The 21,800-nt window shown below is 37.6% G+C and overlaps 1 protein-coding gene and 1 long non-coding RNA gene across 4 annotated transcripts in view; one reads left to right on the forward strand and one right to left on the reverse strand.

Annotated features, from left to right (window-relative positions):
• FREM1 (FRAS1 related extracellular matrix 1) overlaps positions 1-21,800 on the forward strand; it is a 271,046-nt gene that overhangs the window by 39,707 nt on the left and 209,539 nt on the right. The window lies entirely within an intron of this gene.
• Positions 9,011-21,800, reverse strand: part of LOC138163202 (uncharacterized) — a 75,442-nt gene continuing 62,652 nt past the window's right edge. For all 3 annotated transcript variants that reach the window (XR_011168840.1, XR_011168841.1, XR_011168842.1), the window contains exons 3-4: positions 16,366-16,396; positions 9,011-13,901 (exon numbers count right to left, since the gene is read on the reverse strand). This is a non-coding gene — a long non-coding RNA (uncharacterized lncRNA). The remainder of the gene's footprint in view (positions 13,902-16,365; positions 16,397-21,800) is intronic.

The raw sequence follows: 21,800 nt of genomic DNA on the forward strand, positions 1-21,800 counted from the left end.
TTTGATTACTTCTGCTTTGAGGTCTGCTATTCTTTCATCCCTATTTCTTTTCATAATTTTTCTTGACATTCTAAATCTTTTGCTTTTCCAAATGAATGTTTTATTATTTTTATCAAGTTCTATAAACTCCCCCTTTAGTAATTTGATTGGTATAGCATTAAAAGTGTAAACTAATTTTGGTATTATTTTCATTTTTATTATATTGGTGTGGCCTAGCCTTGGGCACTGAAAAAATTTCTTTATTTAGGTTTTTTCTTTATTTCCTTAAGGAGTACCATATAATTCAATCTATACAAGTCTTTTGTGTTTTCGTAGGTTAATCCCCAGATATTTTATATATTTTATAGTTATTTGGAACAGTGAATTCTCTTTCTTGGGATTCTTCTTTCTTTTTTTTAAATCATTTTTATATTTGCTTGCAAAATCTATGTACCTTAGTTGGTTAATTTTTTTTAATCCAGGTGGTGGTGTGAAAGATGTATATTCTTTTGTTGTTCCATATCATAAGCCTTTTAACTCAAGTTTCTCTAGAAAGTTTTTCAGTTCATTATTTTCCCTTTTCTTTATCTTTCTGTTACTTATCTAAAACTGAGAGAGGGATATTGAAGTCTCCTGTCACTGTTGTGTTACTATGTCTTTTTGTAGCTCAGATAATGTTTCCTTTATGAATTTGGATGTTAAAGCTTTTGGAGCATATAAGTTTATGACTGATATTGATTTTTTTGTCTGTGGTTCCCTTCAGCAGAATATATTTCTTTGCTCATCCTTTTTTATTTTTTAAATGTTTGTTTTTGCTTTGTCAGATAGCATGACTTCAATGCCAGCTTTTTTGGATTCATTTGACACATAGTACATTTTTTTTCCTTCCCCTCAGTTTTATGTTGTGTATATCTTTGTTTTTTAAATGTGTTTAATATAAGCAACAGATTGTAGTTTTGTTTTCTTATCCAATCTGTCACTCTTTTTTATTTTATTGGATCATCCAATCAATTCACATTTAAAGTTATGAGAGTTAGGTTTATATTTTCACCCATCTGTGTCTAACGCTTTTTATCAAGTTATGATTTTTCCCCTCTTCTGTTGTAAGCATAGTACCATGTTTCTTTAGTTACTTTATCTTAATCTTTTTTTTTTTTAAGGAAGCTCTGTTGCCACCAACTTTCCTCCATGTACCCCTGATACCCTTCTCTCATTTATTACCCCTTTCCCTTTGGGGTTTTGCTTATGAGTACCTTTTTCTTTCCTGTTTTTATCTGGTTATACAATTCTTCCTTATTCCTCCCCTCCCCCCATTAGTTACATAGATTACCCTTCTCCTCTCCAATTAATTTTTAAAATTTCATTTTTTTACCCCTTTCCAAAAAGAATTTCTCTCACTCTCTCCGTTATGAACTCTCTCCATCTCTCCTAGACCCTCATTCTCTGATTCAAGACCCCTATAATGCTCTATTTTCTCTATATTCTTCATGTAATCAAAATTTTCAGGGTATCCATTCTAGACTCTCCTCTAGGCAGTTCTGCCACTGGCTTGTAGACTTTGCCTCATAGATTCCCCTTTTCCATTGTACCTTGCTCTCAAAATAATGCCAGTTATTGTAGACGTTGAAATGGACACAGCCCCATGGTTCTCTTTTCACAGATGATCTCTCTTCATTCGTAGAACCACTCATTAGTGTAACTCCCTCTTACCACTAAACTAAGGTATCCTTTCTCCCCCCATCTTTCCTTCCTCTCCCTTTCAATCTTCCCTATTTCTCTTCTTTTTGAGACCACCAGCATCATCTTCCCCTCATTGCTAGCCCTAGGTTTGACCCCTGCTATCCCCTTCATCCAATACAGATAATAAAACCATAGCAGACAAGAACAAACAGTACATACCATTCATTTCTTGTGATGCTATGGGGAAAGCACAGTTAGGAGTCCACAGATCTGTTACTTATTAACTGTGACTTCAGGCAAATCAGTTAATAGTTCTAGGCCTCAGTTTCCTTATCTATAAAATGAAGATTCTTTGAAGCTCCTCTAATTCTATTATTCTGAGTAGGTTTTATTAGCTTGTGAACTTCTTGAAAAAAAATAATAAAGCAGAGGCAGTGTGACGTCCTGGAAAAAGCAGTGGGTTTGAAATGGGCAGATCTGGGGTTGAATTCTGGTTCTGACTATGCCACCTTAGACAAATAATTTAACCTCCCTGAACCTCAGTTTCCCCACTTGGGAAATAGGGCTTGTTTCATTCTTTGTATCCCCAGGGCCTTGCGGAGTGTGTGGCGCGCAATAGGTGTTTTTTATAAATGTTGATTTATGCATTGCTTGGGATGATAATCCTCCTGCCTTCTACTTTACCATGTTGCTGAAAGGAAAGTCTTTCGGAAATTTTAGAGAGCAATAGAAATATAAGTTATTTTTATTAGAAAACCATGAAATTTGCATTTATGTTTCATATACGTTGGAATAAGAGCATCACTTCCTCTCTTTTCCTGTTATTTTTGTATGTGACTAGCTATGTAAAACAGAGGGCAGCAGTGGAAGGGAAATCAAAGGACCACTGTCCCATCCCCTTGCAAATGATTTCATAGTGTTATAGAAAAATTTTTCAGAGGAAGTATTTTCACTCCCATTCCTTAATGAAACACACTGACCAAATACTTGCCCAAGTGTGGCTGGGACACGTTTGGGAAACACACAAAAAGCCCAGGGACAAAGTTAATGATCTAAATTTGCTTATGGTTTTAGGGAACTGATCAATGTGCTTGCTTATTATTCCACATAAAGTTTCTTCCATTGCAGGAAGCATCATACTTAGTTAAGGGGTAGCATAAGATTGTCAGACTTAGACCCAGGAAACTTGGTCTCAAATAATGCTTTAAACTCTAATTAGCCATGAGATGACTGACAAATCATTTTTAATCTCTGCAGAATGGGGTGAATAATCCTTGTGGAACCTGCCTTGCTGGGGTGTTTGCTGTGAAAGAGGTCAATAGCCTTAAAGTACTAAGTGTCAGTTATTAATCATTCTCCAAGATAAACCCATTAAGGTTGGGGATTTGGCTTTACAAGGAGTTTCATTTAATATTCCTGCTTGAGCTCACCAGGCGTTTCTTAGCATTTATGAGGACTGATTTGCATTTTGCTGGTCTGGCAAACCCCATGAAAGCCAGGTCATCCTTGCAGCTGTATAATTGTGCCTTGTCTAAGTGGCTATTGGTTGCATTAAATTCTCTCCTCAGAGTACTCATGATTTGCTGGTGTATGGTAGTGATAGGTTTATGCTCTCCTCCTCACAAAATGAAAAAAGTGTTACTGTGACTGTCTTCTGAAGCTGCCCTAATTTCATCTTCTCACTTTCTTACCTTTCCATGTTATTTCAACTTATTTGATGAATCTGGTATCATTTCCATTGTTTTCATTTATTTCTTTTGTTTTTACTATTCTTTCCTTTGGGGAGGGTGTTACATTAAAGGTTCATTACACGAGCAACTGAATTTCAATAGATGTTAAAATGGTGTTAATTTGGGGAGTTGAGAACCCTTAAAAATTTGTTCCATTGAACCTGATAGTAATTATGTTTTCTAAGAAATTATACTGTAGAGTTCCCCCCCACCTCTGCCACAACACACACACAAACACATACTTCCACCAAGGAAAGTATAACCCTGGTAAGGGATGGGAAGGGGAACTGTATTAAAATTAGTTGTTACTATTTTTAATCACAATTATTCTGTGGTTTGCTAAGGATAGAGGGACACGGTACAGAAGAGTTGGGATCTGGGCGTGTATTAATACACGATATTGGCTCTTTGGCAACCCTAGCTCTTGAGGGACAGAAGCCTAAAGGGTATACCACTCTGATATTTGCCAGCTTTAATTCTATCTGTCCTCCCATATACACAATCATAAGATCATTGTCCAGAAAATGGCACATGCCAAGTCTGGTAGGCAGGCCAAATCTAGCCTACCATCTGTTTTCGTGCTGTACCCAAATTAAGAACAATTTTTTACCTTTTTAAATGGTTGAAAAAAATCAAGAGAAAAAAATTAAAAATTAAATATAATACTCTACAACACATGGAAATTACATGCTGTCCAAATTTCAGTTTTAAAACAATTTAAATTTTTAAAATAATTAAAGTTTTATTGAAATACAGCCATGCTCATTCATTGCTTTCATGCTACCACAGCAGAGCTGAGTCGTGGGACAGAGACTTTATGTGCTACTCTCATCAATTTGCCCTGCTGCCTATACAGTCCAGATTGCAGTGATGAAGTTATATCTTGACAGTGATTCAAATGCAATGCCTATCTCTCTACTATCACTTTTAAAAATTATTGGTGTATAACTATCATATCAAAACCAGAAAAGAATATGAAAAAAAGTTTTTTAGATTTTTTAAAGCATAGGGATAAAATTGAAATTTTTCTGAATGAGAACTCTCTTCAACCATTACTATTGAAGACAATGGTTTTGGAAATTAGTTATTGGTACAGACTTGATGATGTTTTTAATGAATTCAACCTAAAATCACAAGGCAAAATTGTGCTTATATGCAAAACATATTGCAGTAAAGTCAATTTGACAACCAACGTCATTTGAACCACAAGTAATATCAAAATGGTTTATATATTTCCCATGCTGTCAAAAATTAAAACAAGAACAATCTCCATTCCCACACAAATTTGCAGCAGATATATATTCTGAGCTCAAACTACAGTTGCAACAGAGTTTTTTGGACCTTGATGCAAGTGCAAAAAAAATTTCCTTATTTCTAAATCCATTTAACTGTGCAGTTGAAGAACTTCTGTCTAACCTTCAACTGCAAGTGATTAACATGCAGTATAACGACATGCTTAAAAGGCAAATATCGAGAAAAAACTCTAAAAGAATTCTATAAATGCCTACTAAGCTATGAATATGCTTAATTAAACCACATGCTCAGGGATTGGTATCAGTATTTAGCAGTTCCTATATGTGTGGAAAAACATTTTTAAGATGAAATATGCATTAACAGATGAACATTTGCAATCAATTTTGATGATAGGGAAAACTAACTTTGCACGCTGGCTAATTATAATGTTATCCCAAAAAAAGAATTCTATTTTCTTATTAGACCTGTATTACAAACAATTATACTTAATTATTATGATTATATTTAGAGTTTTGTCAATTAACATTTGTGCAAATTTGTTTTTTGTTCTTGTTACATAAGTACCTACATAATACTCTCAATTTTGCCTCTTGTTCCACGAAGCCTAAAATATTTACTTTCTTGGCTCTTTAGAGAAAAAGTTTGTTGACCTCTGATCTGGTCTAACCACATTTTACAGCTGAGGAAGCTCACTTCCAGAGCAGTGAAGTAATTTGCCCAAGGTCACACAGGTGGTAAAGAACCCAGCTAGGACTCAAATCTGGGTCTTATTCAGTCCCTTTTCCACAGTACCATGTTGCTTTCCAGAATAGTTGTCTCAGATATCCCTCAGAGACCTTCCCCTCATAGAGTACTTACTCATTTTAAATTCTAAACTTGTACATTTTTTCAATTAAATTTTTAAAAATTAAATAAAAAAATTAAAATGTATTTTAAGATCCATTTGTTGAAAAGAAATGTGGTCTAGTGGATAGAGAGCTGGTCTCTGAGTGAGGAAATCTTGGGTTTGAGTCAAGCTGAGATATATACTGCCTATGTGCCCCTGGCAATTCACAGAACCTCCCAGAGCCCTCCCTCTCTCAATTACCCTCTAAGACTATAAATTATAGAGAAATTGAGAATAGTTTTCTTCAGGAATTCCCTATACCAATGAATGAAGTTATAGGTCCCATTAAAAAAAAAAAAAACCAACAAACATTTCTCTATATTGCCTTCTACCTGCTGTTGGTCTCTTAGCCTTTTACTAAAAGTTCCATGAGGACAATAACCATGTCTTTCCTACCTATCATTTCTTCCTGATGCCTAGCACAGAGCTCTTCACACAGTAGGTACTTAATACATTTTGTGAGTGTGTGTGTGTTTGTATGTGTGTCTAAACTGGACTAAATGAGAGCACATACACATTGAGAGATTCTGTACTCAAAGTGATATAAACTTGAAAATATTTACAAGGTATCTCAGGGAGGAGAAAATAGTAACAACAAATAGAAGAGGAAAAAAATAATGGATGATATCACTACCCTTAAAATATGGTCTAGAGACCATGGATAACTACCACCTTACAGACCTTTATAAAAATCTCTGAGAATGATCTACATACATATGGAGGGTATCCTTGATGGAAATAGGAGAAAGGAGCACACAAGGTCTCATTAAAAAAAATTCTCTAATAGAGGACATCTTTACAGTCACTCAGTAGACTGAAAGATACAGAGAATCTAAGAACTCAGTATTTTTGTTGATTACTAAATCCACTTTCACCTCAAAAAACAAACAAACAAACAAACCATACCTGACTTGGGAGAGCAGTGAAAACTTAATGGTTTATGAATATTCTAACTTCATTTAAAATTTCAGTCCAGGCAGTAGATTATGCATCTGGTACAATGTATCACTTGGAGTATAAAGGTCCAAACAATCAATGTCTTTAATAAAATATTAGCATATTTAACATAGCCCCAGGTAAAATTGATTCTTTAGAGAATTAAAGGGAAGTTCATGAAAGTAAAAGCAGGCCCAAGCTGTAGGCAAAGACATTTAAAGGGATTGACCAAGAGGTTCACTAGAATCTCAGGTGATCCCCATAAAAGTCCTAGAAACTTTTGGCTCAAATGGCTCACAGCTGGATCCAAGATCAATCCTCTGGGAGCAAAGTTAACTCAAACTGCCCTAGATCTATACCACTCTTTACCCACAACATTTCTGACTGGTATTGTGGGAATGGGATGTAGAGGGGGGAGGAAATCGTCAGGGGTAGGAAGCGTTAACTCAGGCTTCCCCACTTCCATTAGCATCCTGTCCTGCAACAATTTCTAAATAGATGCAACTCTAAAGATCATAGCCCTGTCCAATAAACCTCTGATTATTGGTATCAACACAGCAGGGGTATGTATTCTCACAAAATATGATAATCACGGTAGGTCGTTTTACACATAGTATAATGGAAGAGAGATTCCCTATAGATAGTGAGATCCACAATATTTGCCTCATGATTATTCAAAAGAGATTAGCCTAACAATCATACCGGAAAAACTAAATGGATGAAAAAATTCTATTATATTGTGCATTTTGGGCACACAATTTGTCAAATTCAATTAAATGCTATTCAACAAAGACTTATTAAGTATCTACCCTATGCAAAAGTCTGTGTGAGGTACTAAGGATACAAAATCTGGAAATTCACCAGATACTGAAATTAGACAGTGAGTGGAGTCCAGAAATAGTAGGAAGAGAGTAGTTTGGATTTCATTTTGGGAAATAGCCTTGTTCCCAACGTACTCCATGGAGCAAAGACCCATTTATAAAAAATACAATTGTTCTCCCTATTATGTGTGTGATTTGGCTTTAAACCTTGTTAAGAGCATTATCTCTAATGATTCGAAGTTGTCAATGACTCAAAGGACAGTGAAAAGACCCACAGTGGGCAAAAGTGGACTTGCCTTATTTCTAATGATGGTTTATGTTCAAGAAGTATGATAGGTGGTAACAGAGAGGAAAGTGTGTGGTGGGAAAAGCAGGTGGACTTGTCACTCAGTGGGAGCCAGAATTAAAGTATTGTACTGGTATCTAAGAAATGTAAAAAGACCCTGGAGGAAGGCCTCTTCTTGGGTAGGATCCATGGAACATTGTTAAAAACAGTTATACAGGCTAAGAAGACACAAACTTTCTATTTGTGCTTATGAGAGGAACACCCAAATTGATGATGGAAGAGGTTAAAGATTACTGGAAGTATTGTACTATACTATGTTGTGTTGTATAGTATATATACTAATTCTTCAATTTGCTCCCCTCTACCTCTTCATTTCCTTTTAGCTTTTTTTTTTTCATTTTCTCTTCAATGGAATAAGGTGAGATAAGAGAACTCTTCCCTTTCTCTCCACAATCCTCCAACTTCAACCTCAAACACCATGACTATCCCCAGAAAGGTCATACAACAGAGTTACTTTGAAAGTCCTATTTTTCCCCAACCCTCAACTTCTTTAACTCGGTCATAATTCCTTAGTTCACCTGTTTGCTGATGCTTGGTGTTAAAAACAAACAAATCCTACCCCCCCCAAAACACAAACCAAAGCCCAACAACCCCAAAACAAAAACAAATAAAAAAAAACCCTAGAGATGATTAATCCTTTAATTGCTTCTTGGTTAATACGTAAATACACTTGAGAAGAGTAAAGTATTAAGCCTTATAAGTCAAACAGGTTTGGAGTGCCTCCATCCCTTTCTTCAGGGCAACTGCTGATGTAGGGATTGCTTATTAGGCATCCAGAATCACCCAGGATCTAAAAATTTAGACAAGGGGAGGCTAGGTGGCGCAGTGAATAGAGCACCAGCCCTGGAGTCAGGAGGACCTGAGTTCAAATGTGACCTCAGACATTTAACACAACAACTAGCCATGTGACCTTGGGCAAGTCACTTAACCCCAATTGCCCTCCAAAAAAAAGGTTAGATAAATAAAAATTTAGACAAAACAGATTTTGCCTACCTCACAATTTTGCCATAGGTTGGGCATATAGCTGGCTCTGCCACATATCCTCACTGTGATCTTTTCAATTTGCCTACCCTCTCCCAACCTCAGTCTCCTTATCTGTAAAATGGGGGAGAATATTTGTATGAGCCATCTCTTACCCAGGGTTGCTTTTTTTGAAAAGCAAGTAAGATAAAACAGATGCAAAGAGTTTTGAAAGTCTTGAAGTGTTCTATAAATTAAACTATTATGATGATTACCATCCATCATTTGGAAGCATTAGACCTCCCCTCCCCTTGGACTCCCTGCTGCCAGAGTTGGGCTTTATTTATCTACAGTTGTGCCACAGTGCCCAGCATGAGCTGATCCAGAATTACATTTTTTCTCTTGTTTCAATATTTCAAACTGTCAGGATCTCCTTCCCCCGCCCCCATAACGCTAACTTTTCAGTGGCTAGAAGCACTTTGGTCTCCTGCTGCTGGTTTCATAGACATTTCCATACAGAACACTGCCTGGCTTTTGTCATAGAAGAGACAGTCAGCTGATAACGCTTGCCAAGAGGCCTGCGGCACATACTGACTCTTCTCTCTCCTGGGCACTGCTCTGGAGAAGCATTTTTGCTGGGGGCCTCTGAAGATCTCTCTGTTCTTTGTTGTTGTTTTTCCTATTACTTTAAAGTTCTACAGCATGATTCCCAGCAGAGCCAATTGGGGAGTTAACTTTAGAATTTACCAACTGGTCCACGGAAAGGGTAGAACAGGGAAGATACATCAACTTCAACCCTTCAGGAATAACTCAAAATGATGCCCAAGGCTCCTCATGAACTGTAGTCCAGGAGATGATCTCCCTGACAGAACAGATTGCTTTCCCAGTCATTGCTTTGGAAGGAATGGAAATTGGGACAGAGCCTCCCACATCATTCCTGTTTCTGTTGCTCCCTGGAGTAAAGTCCTTTTTTTTTTTTTTTTTTAAAACACAACTGTTTTTTGAGTCACAACCTTGTGACTCCTTGAGAAGTTTCAGTTTATCCCGAGATTCAGTTCTTTACAGAGAAAAAAAAGGTTCTGACCCAAAAGAATGAAGCTAACTCATTTTAAAGATTATTTCATTGTGTAATTTGATAGTTATAGACTATTTTAAAGTTTTAAAAATATTTTTGTTTCATTAAATATTTCCCTATTACATATAAATTTTTAAACATTATTTTAAAAAATTTTGAGTTTCATATTCCTACCCTCCCCACCCCTTGAGAAGGCAAGCAATTTGATATTGATTATACATGTGAAGTCATACAAAACATATTTCCATATTAACCATGTTGCAAAAGAAAGCACAGACAACATCCCCCCAAAATAAAGTAAGAAAAGTATGCTTCAATTTGCACTTGGAGTTCATCAATTCTCTCTCTGGAAGTGGATAACATTTTTAATCAGGAGTGCTTTGGAATTGTCATGGATTATTGTCTTGATCAGAGTGTCTAAGTCTTCACAGTTGATTATCCTTATGATTTTGCTATTTATGTGCACAATGTTATTCTGGTTTTGCTCACTTCGCTTTGCACCAGTTCATATAAGACTTCCCAGGTTTTTCTGAAACCATACTGCTTGTCATTTCTTATAGCACAATGATATTCCATCACAATCATATACCATAATTGTTCAGCCATTCCCCAACTGATGGACATCCACTCAAATTCCAATTCTTTGTCACCACAATAAGAGCTGATTATATATATATATATGTGTGTGTGTGTGTGTGTGTGTGTGTGTGTATATATGTATATATACATATGTATGTTTTTGTTCAAGTAGATCATTTCCCTTTTTCTTTGATCTCTTTAGGATATAGACCTAGTAGTGTTATTGCTGGGTCAAAGGGTATGCATGGTTTTATAGCCATTTGGGTATTTTTTTTGCCATCCATTCTGCCATTAATTTCAAAACAATGCTACTGGCCCTGTGGCCATCCATTTAATTTCCTTCTCACCCATATCTAGGACTCTGACCCTTGGAACCACCCTGGGTTTCTATAGGTGAGCTTTTGACTTATTTTACCTGGAACCTGGTATTCAGGTCACTTCCCTGACATTTCCAAACCATGCCTCCACACTCATATAACTGCTTTGGCTTTCCTTTGTGCCTTCCACATCCTACTTTATGTTCTAATCATGTATTTATGTGTTCTACTCCTCCAATAGAGTCTAAGTTGTTTGAGGTCAAAGACTATCATTTTTTGATTTTGTATCCAAAGAAGGCTCCTAATAAATGCTTGTTGAATGAATGAATAAATACTATGCAACTATCTCTTTTGGATGGGCATAGGTGACCCTAGATCATGACAAATGTCCACCTCTAGGCAGTCTTCCTCAGTGATAGGGAACAGAGCTCAGCTGAGGAGAATCAGGTCTATGTTTCTCAGGTTAACGCTGAGCTCAGTTGAGTAGGATCATATCTGCCTTCTTATGTCATTACCAATTAGAATCCTTCTCGAATATTCCCAGTGTTGACTCCAGAAGAGCTGATGGCCCATCCTTGGTCCATGCAAGGTCCCTGGTAGGAACCAAAGTTCTGCAACATGAGCTGACTACCTTACTCATAGGTGCAGTATTCAGGATCTCAGAAAGCAGCACTGAGGGTAACTGGGTGGGAAAACTCAAAACTGCCATAGTTATATCTCTGTGACTTAAAAAAAATTAAAAATTTTATTAATAACTTTTGTTTTTATATCACAGTCATTTTTGAATATTCCTCATTGTTCCCTCCCCACCACAAACCCACCCACGGAGCCTCTGCATATAACAAAGGAAAGCAGTTAAGCAAAACCAAATGATACAGCAAATTCAGCTGAGTGGGCATACCTCAAACCTTGGAGAAAGGAGAGGGTTGCATTTTCTCATCTCTTTTCCTAATGCAGGCTGGTGGTTACCATTACACCTCCTGCCAGCTCCTAGAGGAGGAAAGCTTCCTTGATCCCATCAGTTCTTAATGTATTCTATTTCTTGATTATTATGTCATATTAACTTGTACATGCTTATGTATCTGTGTATATTTTGTATACTGCCTCATAGAATGCAAGTTCCTTGAGGGCAGGAACCTATTTCAGGGACTATTTTCACCTCTGATACCTAATGACCAGTAGAAATTACTGCAGGTATTTAATACATGTTTATTGATTTGAACAGAATTAAAATATATATGTTTCAGCTAGTTCTGAAAAGAGTCCTTGGAATAGTTTCTATAGTTGTGGTTCATGATCAGGATAGGTGCTGGGTGAGATTTTATGGTCCTAGAGTTAAATGAAACTCAAGACTTAAAAGGGGAAGGAGGGTAGGAAACAAGCATTTATTAAGCACCTCTCTATGTCAGGGATTGTGCTAAGCATTTTGTAAATATTATCTCATTTGAGCCTGTGAGGTAGGTGTTATTATGATCCTCACTTTACAGCTGGGGAAACTGAGGCAGAGTTTAAGTGACTCACTCAGAGACATACAACTAGTATCTGAGGACATGTTTGAACGCAAACCTTCTTGATTCCAGGCCAAGTGCTCTATCCCCCATGTTTCCTAGCTGCGTATGAGAATCATCACATTGTCCAAGGATGCTCTGAAAATGTTTCTCTGGTTTTCTGTCTCTTCCTTTTCATATGTTAGGGCTTTCTTTCCAGCCCCATCCATCCTGAGACTGGAAAAACCGCTTGCTAGGCCAGACCTGGAAGCAATTAGAGTAATTGGACTCAATGTGATCCTCATAGCAGCTGCTCAGTTTTGCTCTGCGTATCATTATCTTGAACTTCTCTGAGCTCTCTCAGCAGAAAACCTGACAGAGTAATAGATTTTATTCAAATGTGAATCTCTCCTTCCCAATATCTGCTCATCCCTTTTCTAAGCAACAGTATGAAAGTTCAGAATGGTGGCCTATAGCTTTTTTTTCTTATTTTAATTTTCCACCCACTTGGGCTAGAGTTTTTTTTAAAGCTAAGATATTAAAGTGAAAGGGTAGCTGTCAACTTTCTTGGAAACATTTGAGAAACTTCTTCACTGCCAAGGTTAATCAAATCAGAGAACGTGGAGCCTAAATTTTTCTATTCTAGTAAGTTTGTCTGATGATACCCTCTAGGGCTTCTGTATTCTACAAGGTTATGTCAGTGGAGTGCCAGTTCTGATAGGAAGGTCCTACCAATCTTTAAAGACTTTGAGGATAGGACCAGCAATAGCCTTGACCTGTAGTTTGAAAATCAGTCTGGGTAAGTATGAAGAGGTTCACCATCAATAGGTAAGTCATCAAATGATGAATTTTGTGGCCATGGTGACCCACAAAATCAACAAAAATACCAGAGGTCTTTTCTGATGTGAAAAGAGCTTGTGCATTTACCAGAGACTTCTTTATTAAAAACATCTTGAAACACTGTTAAAGTTGCTTTATTTGTAACTTCATAAAGACTGAATCCTATTCCTCATCTGTGAGATTTTCCATGAAGGAGCTCAAAGAATTTAGCAAGTGACCAGCTTTGTAATGCCTTACCAGGTTATGTAACTGAATTATGCATGACTTCCAAGTTGTCAGAGTTAAGTTGTTGGGAATACATTTTAAGCTTCTTGACTCTGAGTCTTCTGAAATATTAAAATATTAAAAATATTAAATGCTAGAGGATATTATGTTATAAGGCATCTTAGAAGGAAAGTGTTAGATAGTAGATAGAGTAAAAAAAATGAATGAAAGAGTGAAGCATTTAATTGTAAAGCACTGGGGCAAGGGCTGGGGCTGTACAGACGTAAGAAAGTCGCTGCTCTCGAGCTGACATTCAAATGGAGTAGAAGACACAAATGAAAGGTTTCAGCTGCAAGTCAGATAGAGAAGTCCCATTGTCCTTTGGGTGTAATGGCAAAACAGATGGTAATGACTCTTCTTTGTCATTTCCACTGATAAGATCACATCAGTTTTTGAAGGTTCTGATGTTGATTCATTTGATAGTGCTGAAGACTTTGGTGACAAGAACTTTATTTTCTGGTATTTTGCTAGATGTGTCTATAGCACCTTAAGGAGCACTTGCCAGGTTGTATCTCTAAGGAATTGCTTACCAGGAAGATCGCTTTGGGTACCAGGCTGGAAGCTTAGCCATTCATTCCTAAGGCTGTTGGGCTGTCTCAATCGGGGTCTGACAGCAGATGGTGGTGGAGGTCTGAACTGCTTGGCGCATATTTCCTCCTCCATTTCCCGCTGTCCCAGGGGTGGCAGTTGATGGGGATGACTGGGCTCTGTTCCATAATGGTTACTTTTCCAGCTGTGATAGCGGGTCTGGAAAACAATATTGTGGTTGGGAGACACTTCCAGGACCCTATTGTTTATCTGCTGCTTGGTGATAGCAAGATCAAGGTTCAAATTCTACTAGTTGTGTAACCCTCAACAAGTGACTATTTTTCTGAGCCCATGTTCTTGTCTGTCAAATATTACCTCTGGTACCCGTATCAAAAGAGTTGTATGAGGAAAAAAACGAGACAATGCAAAGTGCTTTGCAAACCTTCAAACTCTATAGAAATGTCAGTTATTATTATTTTTGGTCTAGACCTGTGATTTCATTGTTAAGGAAACTTAATGCAGATCAGTCACTCATCTTCATTTCTAATCTTGGAGAATTGTTTATGATGTTGACTGGGAGTCAGTGTAGTACAGTGGATAAATCGATGACCTCAGAGACAAAATGCCTAAAGTTCTTGTCCTGAGAAATAAAAACCATAGTTGACATTAAAATTTTCATCATCACAGAGGATTATGCCCCTGCTTAGGAGGTGAAGGAAATTTCCATCGGAACAATAACAGCTTTTGGTCACAAAGATCTCTATGGTTCCAAAGCACTTTCATTGCAATCACCCTGTGTTTGAATGCAGGTAGTGCCATTATTAATATTATCAGTCCTATTTTATAGATGAAACTGAGGCTCAAAGGGGTCAAATGGTTTTCCTGGGATCACACAGCTAGGAGTTGTAGCTTTATTATTCCTGATGTCAGGGTTGCATCGCCAATCCAAGTATCAGTGTTTTACTCAACATGTGTGCTCCCTTAACTGATACAGATGGTGACCCTTGTATGACTTGGTCCACAATCTTCAAGAGATCCTGTGGCTAAAAAATTCATTGCCTTATGACCAATCTGGCGATAAACCTCTGTGTACTAGCTACACTGATACTTAGACCTCACAGTCTTTCTTCACTGCTTTCCCAAAACCTTTCCAAAATGGTAGGATTCTCACTTTATTGATATAGCTTTCTAGAGCCTGGGGTCACCTCCATACCACAATGAGGCTTCAGAGGATGCCTTATGTGGAAGGGAGCTGAGGATAAGAGATATAATTTGCCGATTAAAATAACCCAGTAATCTGTTTTTAGAGTTATTTGCTGTGTCAGGGGAGCAACATTTTTTTGGAGGCAGTATTAGTCTTGTCCCTCTGGCTTTATTAACATTGGATTACAGATGAGGTAGACGCCCACATTTTAGTCTTGCTCGGTAGTACAGTATGTGTTTTATTAACTGTTGGCCTTTATTTAAACTTTATGACCCTGTGTAAAATTCAATGTAAATGCCACTAAGATCTGTTTTCAAATATCCCTGGTTCCTTAAAGGAGTTAAATGCCTTCCCTGCCAAATGTAGAGCTTTTAATTAAAAGTGCAGTGCACTGGAAATGATGGATGTTTTCTGTGGCCTTGGTCAGGTCGATAGTTTGACTGTGTTTTCCTCTGCTTTGGGGGAAGGGAGGACATGTAGCTGCAAGAAAAAAAATGACTTTGTTTTCTCGTTCTTCTAAGCTTTAAATCCTCATGTGTTCAAACTTATTCTGTGGCAGCTGCAGGGAGATTGGCTAGGGGTCAAAGTTGATGCCAACGAGAGTTTTCAACACCTTTGACCCTGCAGGTTGGAACATGGCTGTTTGAAAATGTATGTGTTGCTTTTAGGTCACTCGCCTTTAGAATAGTCTTGTTCATTGGCTCTAAGACATAATGTTGAATCATAATAATACCAGGCAGACTTCATTTATTATTTTTTAAAGCCATTTAACCCACTGGGATCCCTCTTTTTCTGCCATGGTTTCTACAAAAGGGGTAACTGAAAAAAGCTTATGGGTCAGCTTTGAATCTGAGATTGTATCCTTTTGGAATTGAACCCTTCTCTTTTGATCTCTCTTCCATCTTGAGTCAAAATGGTAGAGGGGAAAGAGTCTTGGATTTGAACTCAGACAACATGGCTTCAGATCCTACCTGCACAGCTTGTTGCCTATTTCCCTTTAAGTAAATCACTTAACCTCTGTGAGCCTCAGTTCCTTGAATGGTAAAACAAGACTGTTAGATTAGCTGACTTCTGTGGTCCCTTCTCTGGGTCTATTCTCTGCTCCATTACCCCTTTTACTTATTTCCAATTCATGCTAACTCCTCAGTAAAGTATTTCTTTATCTTTCATAATTGCTGTGGTAGAAATGTCAAATGACCAAATTTATATTTAAATAAACAGGAAAAATGCTATCTTGGTAATTAAAATTTATCAGGATTTGAAATCCTGTAAATGACGACTGTGTCCCTACACAGGGAGTAGCTTTTCATGGAATATTTGGACTTGTTTGGTTTCATCAAAATACTGCTTTATAGAGGCTGTTTCTTATTAATCAATCAACATCTATTAATGAAGGGCCTACTATGTGCCAGGCACCACGGTAGGTGTTGAGCACACAGATAGAAAGAATGAAAGGATTCCTACTCAAAATAAGCTTACCTTTTTATAAAGATGTAGAGTTGTCTTCATCCTATGTGGGGAAGAAAAACTGACTGGAATCATGGAATGAGAGGACATTGCATATAGAAAACTTTCCAAGGAGGTTTTAAGCCATGGATCTGACATTTTCTATCTGGGTGACCCTGGAAAAGTCACTTAATCTCTCTTAGCTCTCTTAATCTCTTCATCTGTACAATGAGAATGCTAGTACTTGTGCAAGTTGCTTCACAGGTTGACAGAATCATAGGATTACAGAGCTGGAAGGGTGCTCAGAGACCGTCTAGTATAGTCTGAATGGAAATAAGAGTTTCCTTCTCAATATAACTGGCAGGCATCCATCCAGCCTTTTCTTGAAGACCTGTGATGAAGGTGGACCCTCTGCTTTCTGATGCAGTTCAGCACACTTTTGGATAGTTCTAAATGTTGAGACTTTTTCTAATGCCTTTCATCAAACCCTAAATAAGATTTTTTTGGTAATTTCTACCACATTCTTGGTTCTATTCTTTGGGGGGTGGGGGAATGACAACAAAGGAGGCAGATCTCTTAGGTTACAACCCTCCAAATTCTTGAAGGCATTATTATAGCTTTCATTCTTTACCACCATCACCCTGCCCTCACCTCCCACCAAGGCCTTCTTTCTTCAGATGAAACATTGCAGTTCCTTCAATTTACCCTTCTATGGTATGTTTTTGGAGTTCTTCACCACCCTGGTTGCCCTTCTTTGGAAGCTCCCTAGCTTATCAATGTATTTCCTAAAATGTGGCACCTGGAATGGAATTACAGTGCTCCAGATGTCATCTGACCGGGGCAGAGTATGGTAGAAATATCACCATCCTATGCCTCTGAATTCAGTCTAACAATGCATTCGTTTTTTCAGCTGCCATTTGACATTATTGAATTATATTGAGCTTGCGGTCCACTAAAACCCTAAGAATACAGCTGCATTCCCCCATCTTGTACTTGTGAATTTAATTTTTTACTTATAAAACTACAGATCAACAAGGGATAGCTTTAAAATGGAACTCCAGCATTCAGATTTTCTCCAGCATGGATGTTAGAACATCACTTACATTTGCAGGTTGCACAACAATCATTTGGAAAACTTTTAGTGTAGAAGACCAATAGAATTTTGAAACAAAGAACAAAAAAACAAAAAGAATGCCTAACATCCAGCCATTCTTCAAGCACATTTTAGTGAATCTTTTTAGGTTTCAGTTTACTCATATAGAAAGCCAGAGAGTTGCACTAGGTGATCCCCGGGGAATCTTCTAGCTCTCAGCTAGGGGAAAGGGAAGGGAGAAAACATTTAGTAAGCACCTACCATGTTAGGCACTGTGCTGATTGCTTTGCAGATGTTGTGTCAATTGGACCTCACAAGAATCTCGGGAAGCACCTGCTTTTATTATCTGCATCTTACAGTTGAAGAAACTGAAGTAGATAGGTTAGGTAACTTGTATCTGAGGCCAGATTTGAACTCAGGACTTCTGAGTCTAGGCTTAGTACTGCCCTCTCCTCCCCCCAAGCAGAACTATGTAGCTGAGAGTTCAAATTGTAATCAGTTTGGAATATTGTTTTATACAATTCACCTGAAAGTCATTAGGGGAATTCACAGTCTCGTCTGTGATCACTACATTTGTGTGTCTTGAAAAGTTTTATCTCTGTCGCAGAGAGGGGGTTTTCAGCTTTGAGCAGGTCAGTCAGCACATAAGACCTATTGTTTAGGAAAAGCCAGGGCCTCATTCTGAGTTCTTGTACATGGCATTCAGCTGGTCTGTGCACAGGAAACAACGTGGTTAATCCAGGAGAATTAAAGCCAGGGATCCTTATTAATATGGATATTCAAGATGCTGAAGTCATAGCCCTGGGGAAGGAACTTTGAACACTCATAAACCCTTTGAAAAGCATTTGTTAGATGCAATTTACTTGTGGTTCCATCAGATAGCATCAGAGGATGCTTAGAATGTAAACATTAGTGCTCCCCCATGTCACCCAGGCTTCTAATTATGGCCATCTGTGCCTACCTCTCCCTGCCTGCCGGCTTTTGCAGTGACTGAATTTTACCTGCTCTACCATTGCCTTGGACCAGGTCAGCTCAAACAGCAATGAAAGTCTGAGTATTTTTGGTGGCTCTATGCCCAGCAGTGCATTCATCAGAGAATTAATTTCCTCCCCAAAAACGGGATGTGGAATTGTTTTGTTAGTCTGGCCTAAAGTTATCAGAAGTTCAGAAACGGGGCTAGGGTCATTTTTCTTCACTTTGGGAAGTTATCAGAGCTATTTGTTTTCTATGTCTTCCCTCCCATTAAATTATATGCTCCTTAAGAGTCAGCTCTGTGTGGTTTTTATCTTGGATTCCCAAGGCCTTGTACACAGTAGGCATTTAATAAATATCTCTTCATCAGATGAATGAGAATCATCTACCAGAATTAGTTTTTAAAATAGACATAGTCCCATGTATGCCTTCTGTCTTCCTGTCCCCCAAATTTATTTTTATGGCTGAAATCAATCACAACTATTCATCGAGGGCCTTCTGTATGTAAGGTTCCTGTGCATGGTTCTATGGAAAATGCAAAGAAGGATGAGACTCAGTTCTTGACTTTAGGAAATCTACAGTTGATTTTGGGAGACAATGCACAAATATTGGAAAAATTAAACATGTATGTGTATGTGTATGTATATAATTGAAAAGACTACCTTCAATAAATATAAGCTCCTTTAAGGCAAGGATTTTTTCATCTTTGTTTTTAAATCCCCAGCACCTCACACAATGCCTGGTACAGAATAAGAACTTAAAATGTAAATGCTTGTTGATTGATTGGCTTGAATTCATATTGCAGCTTTAATTACTGTGTACTGTGCCATTAATAACATAGTGAAAGAATGATCTGGTGGGGTTTGTTGTATGCTCACTATGTGGGCAATACTGAAGAAATGAACAGAGGTCTGATCTCTTATTTGAGAACAATATTTTTTTTGTTGTTGCTGTTATTTTTAAAATTTTTTTGGTCTTTATTAATTTGTTTGTTTACTTTTAGTTTATAAGATTCAGTTCCACAATTCCTTGAGTTTCAAATTTTCTCTCCTTCCCTCCCCTCCCAATATATTTTTCTATATCCCTGTGGACCAGAGGTTCTTAAATCTGTTTTTTGTCATGAGCTCCTTTGGCAATTTGGTGAAGCTTATTTATCCCTTCTTAGAATAATGTTTAAAATGAATAATATAAAATACAAAGGATTACAAAGTTAATATGGCTATCAAAATATTAAAATAAGTTCATGGACCCCAGGTTAAGCACCTTTGCTGTAGACAATGATTCCTGAAATGCGTTTAGATAATATTTTTGAGTCTAAACCCTGACACAAACCATCAACTCTATAATTTATAGTCTTATATTATTGCCTGGGATACTGAGATGTTAAGTGACTTTTCCATAACCCTGTGACTAATCTATGCCTGAGCAAGACTTGAACTTAGGTTTCCTTGATTCCAAGCCTGGTGTACTATCCACTATGCCATAATAATTCTTTCTTATAAATAGTATAAATCTTCAATCCTTTGGGAATCAATGATTTTATACAAGAATGTACCACCTCTACTGATGAAAATCATAGATCTGCCATTCCATAGTGGACAGTTTCATTACTTGATGTGACCCTCTCTGAATTTAGTTTGGACAAGAGACACACATTTTATTGCCAGGGTTACATGCAAAGCTTTTTCAGTTTGGTTAGGATTTGCCTTTGAAAGCCCATGGTCACCTCCATGCTACAAGGAGGAGGCCTTTTTTTTTTTTTGCTTTTTGGAGGGCAATTGGGGTTAAGTGACTTGCCCAAGGTCACATGGCTAGTTTTTGTGTTGTGTCTGAGGCCAGATTTGAACTCAGGTCCTCCTGACTCCAGGGCTGGTGCTCTATTCACTGAGCCACCTAGCTACCCCAAGGAGGAGGCCTTTAATAAAGAAGATGCTATAGATAGATGAGTGAAATTTATAGATTATCTCCAAAGCTCATCCTTGGACTTTATTTAAAAAATAGGCACACCTCCTACCTCTCATCCATCTGTCTGCCTAGCTGCATTCAGACAAAGACGTCAGACATGATATTATAACAATGGTATGTACAACATATATTTTTATCTCCCAGAAGCTTGAAAAAAGTTTAAGAAAGCCCTTGAAAATCAATGATAGTGTCTGGCTACTGTGTTCCACTTTCTTATTGGGTTCTTCCTGTTCCTTCTGCACCCGGGGAGACTGTTGGTGTGTGGATAACTGGATATATATATATCTGCATGTCAGGTGTATATGACAGCTAGGTAGCATAATGGAAAGAGTACTGGATTTGGAGTCAGGAAGCCCATGATTCAAACTCAGCTTCAGACACTTACTAGTTGTATGACCCTGGGCAAGTCATTTAACTTTACTCAGACTAATTTTCTTCATTTGTAAAATGATGATAATAATAGTTTCTACTTTGCAAGGTTGTTGTGAGGTAATGAGATTATATCTCTATATGGCACTTTGCAAACCTTAAATATGTGAGGCTATTAATATTATTAGTACAGTTTGGGTAAGGAACATTAAATAAGATTAATGGCTGAGATCCTGGATAGCTGATAGAGGAGGGGGCTGGCTAAATCTACTCTGGTCCTGATGAATTTACAGGCATATCTTGGCCTGACAAATGGAAGAGAGAGCTTTTTGTACCAAGGTTTTAATTTCTTAATTTGATTTAGCCATTCGTTATGTCGAGTCTTCTTTCTCAAACCTTCAGTGCATTCAAATAAATTGAATAAATATTTATGGAGCACCTCTATATCACTGTTCTGAGAAGTGGGAATACAATGACAAAAGTTAACCCAACTTCTTGCTCTTAAGAAGCTGACGTCCTAGGCATGCTAACTCTAACTATTGACAAGTTTGAGTCTTGTCTCCTTTTTCTTCTTCTCCATTATCTTATAATGGGTATACTTATTCTCTGAGAGTGGATGGCTGATTTCCAACAAAAAATACTATGAAATGAAAATAGGAGGAAAAATGTCATGGAAATAATAGTATTATGATCTAGTCGATGGTAATATATTTCTCGTGATATATTTTATACTAGTAACTAAAAAGTACATTGTCCCAATGCAAGAGAATTGATGTCCTAATAAAGTTTTTGGTCTTAAATTTTCTAACTCCTTTGATTTAGAGCACATTAAAGGGATTGTATGAACTGTGATTGATTATGAGATGGGACACATGGTTTGCTTTATCATCCATCTGAATCCTTTATGAAGGCCAAATGTTGGGTTGGGGGTGCATGGTGCACTTTAAGTACTGGCAAAGGTCACCAGACTTTAAGACTTGGGAAGCTCAGGCATACTTTTATTAAAACATCACTTTTCATTTCCCTCTTTGGACCAATGGAGACTTGTAGAAGGAAAGAATCTGGGGAC

This window comes from Petaurus breviceps, unplaced genomic scaffold (genome assembly GCF_028583685.1).
Source record: "Petaurus breviceps papuanus isolate PSGF00001 unplaced genomic scaffold, PetGlider_PUasm1.0 187, whole genome shotgun sequence".
Lineage (NCBI taxonomy): Eukaryota > Metazoa > Chordata > Mammalia > Diprotodontia > Petauridae > Petaurus > Petaurus breviceps.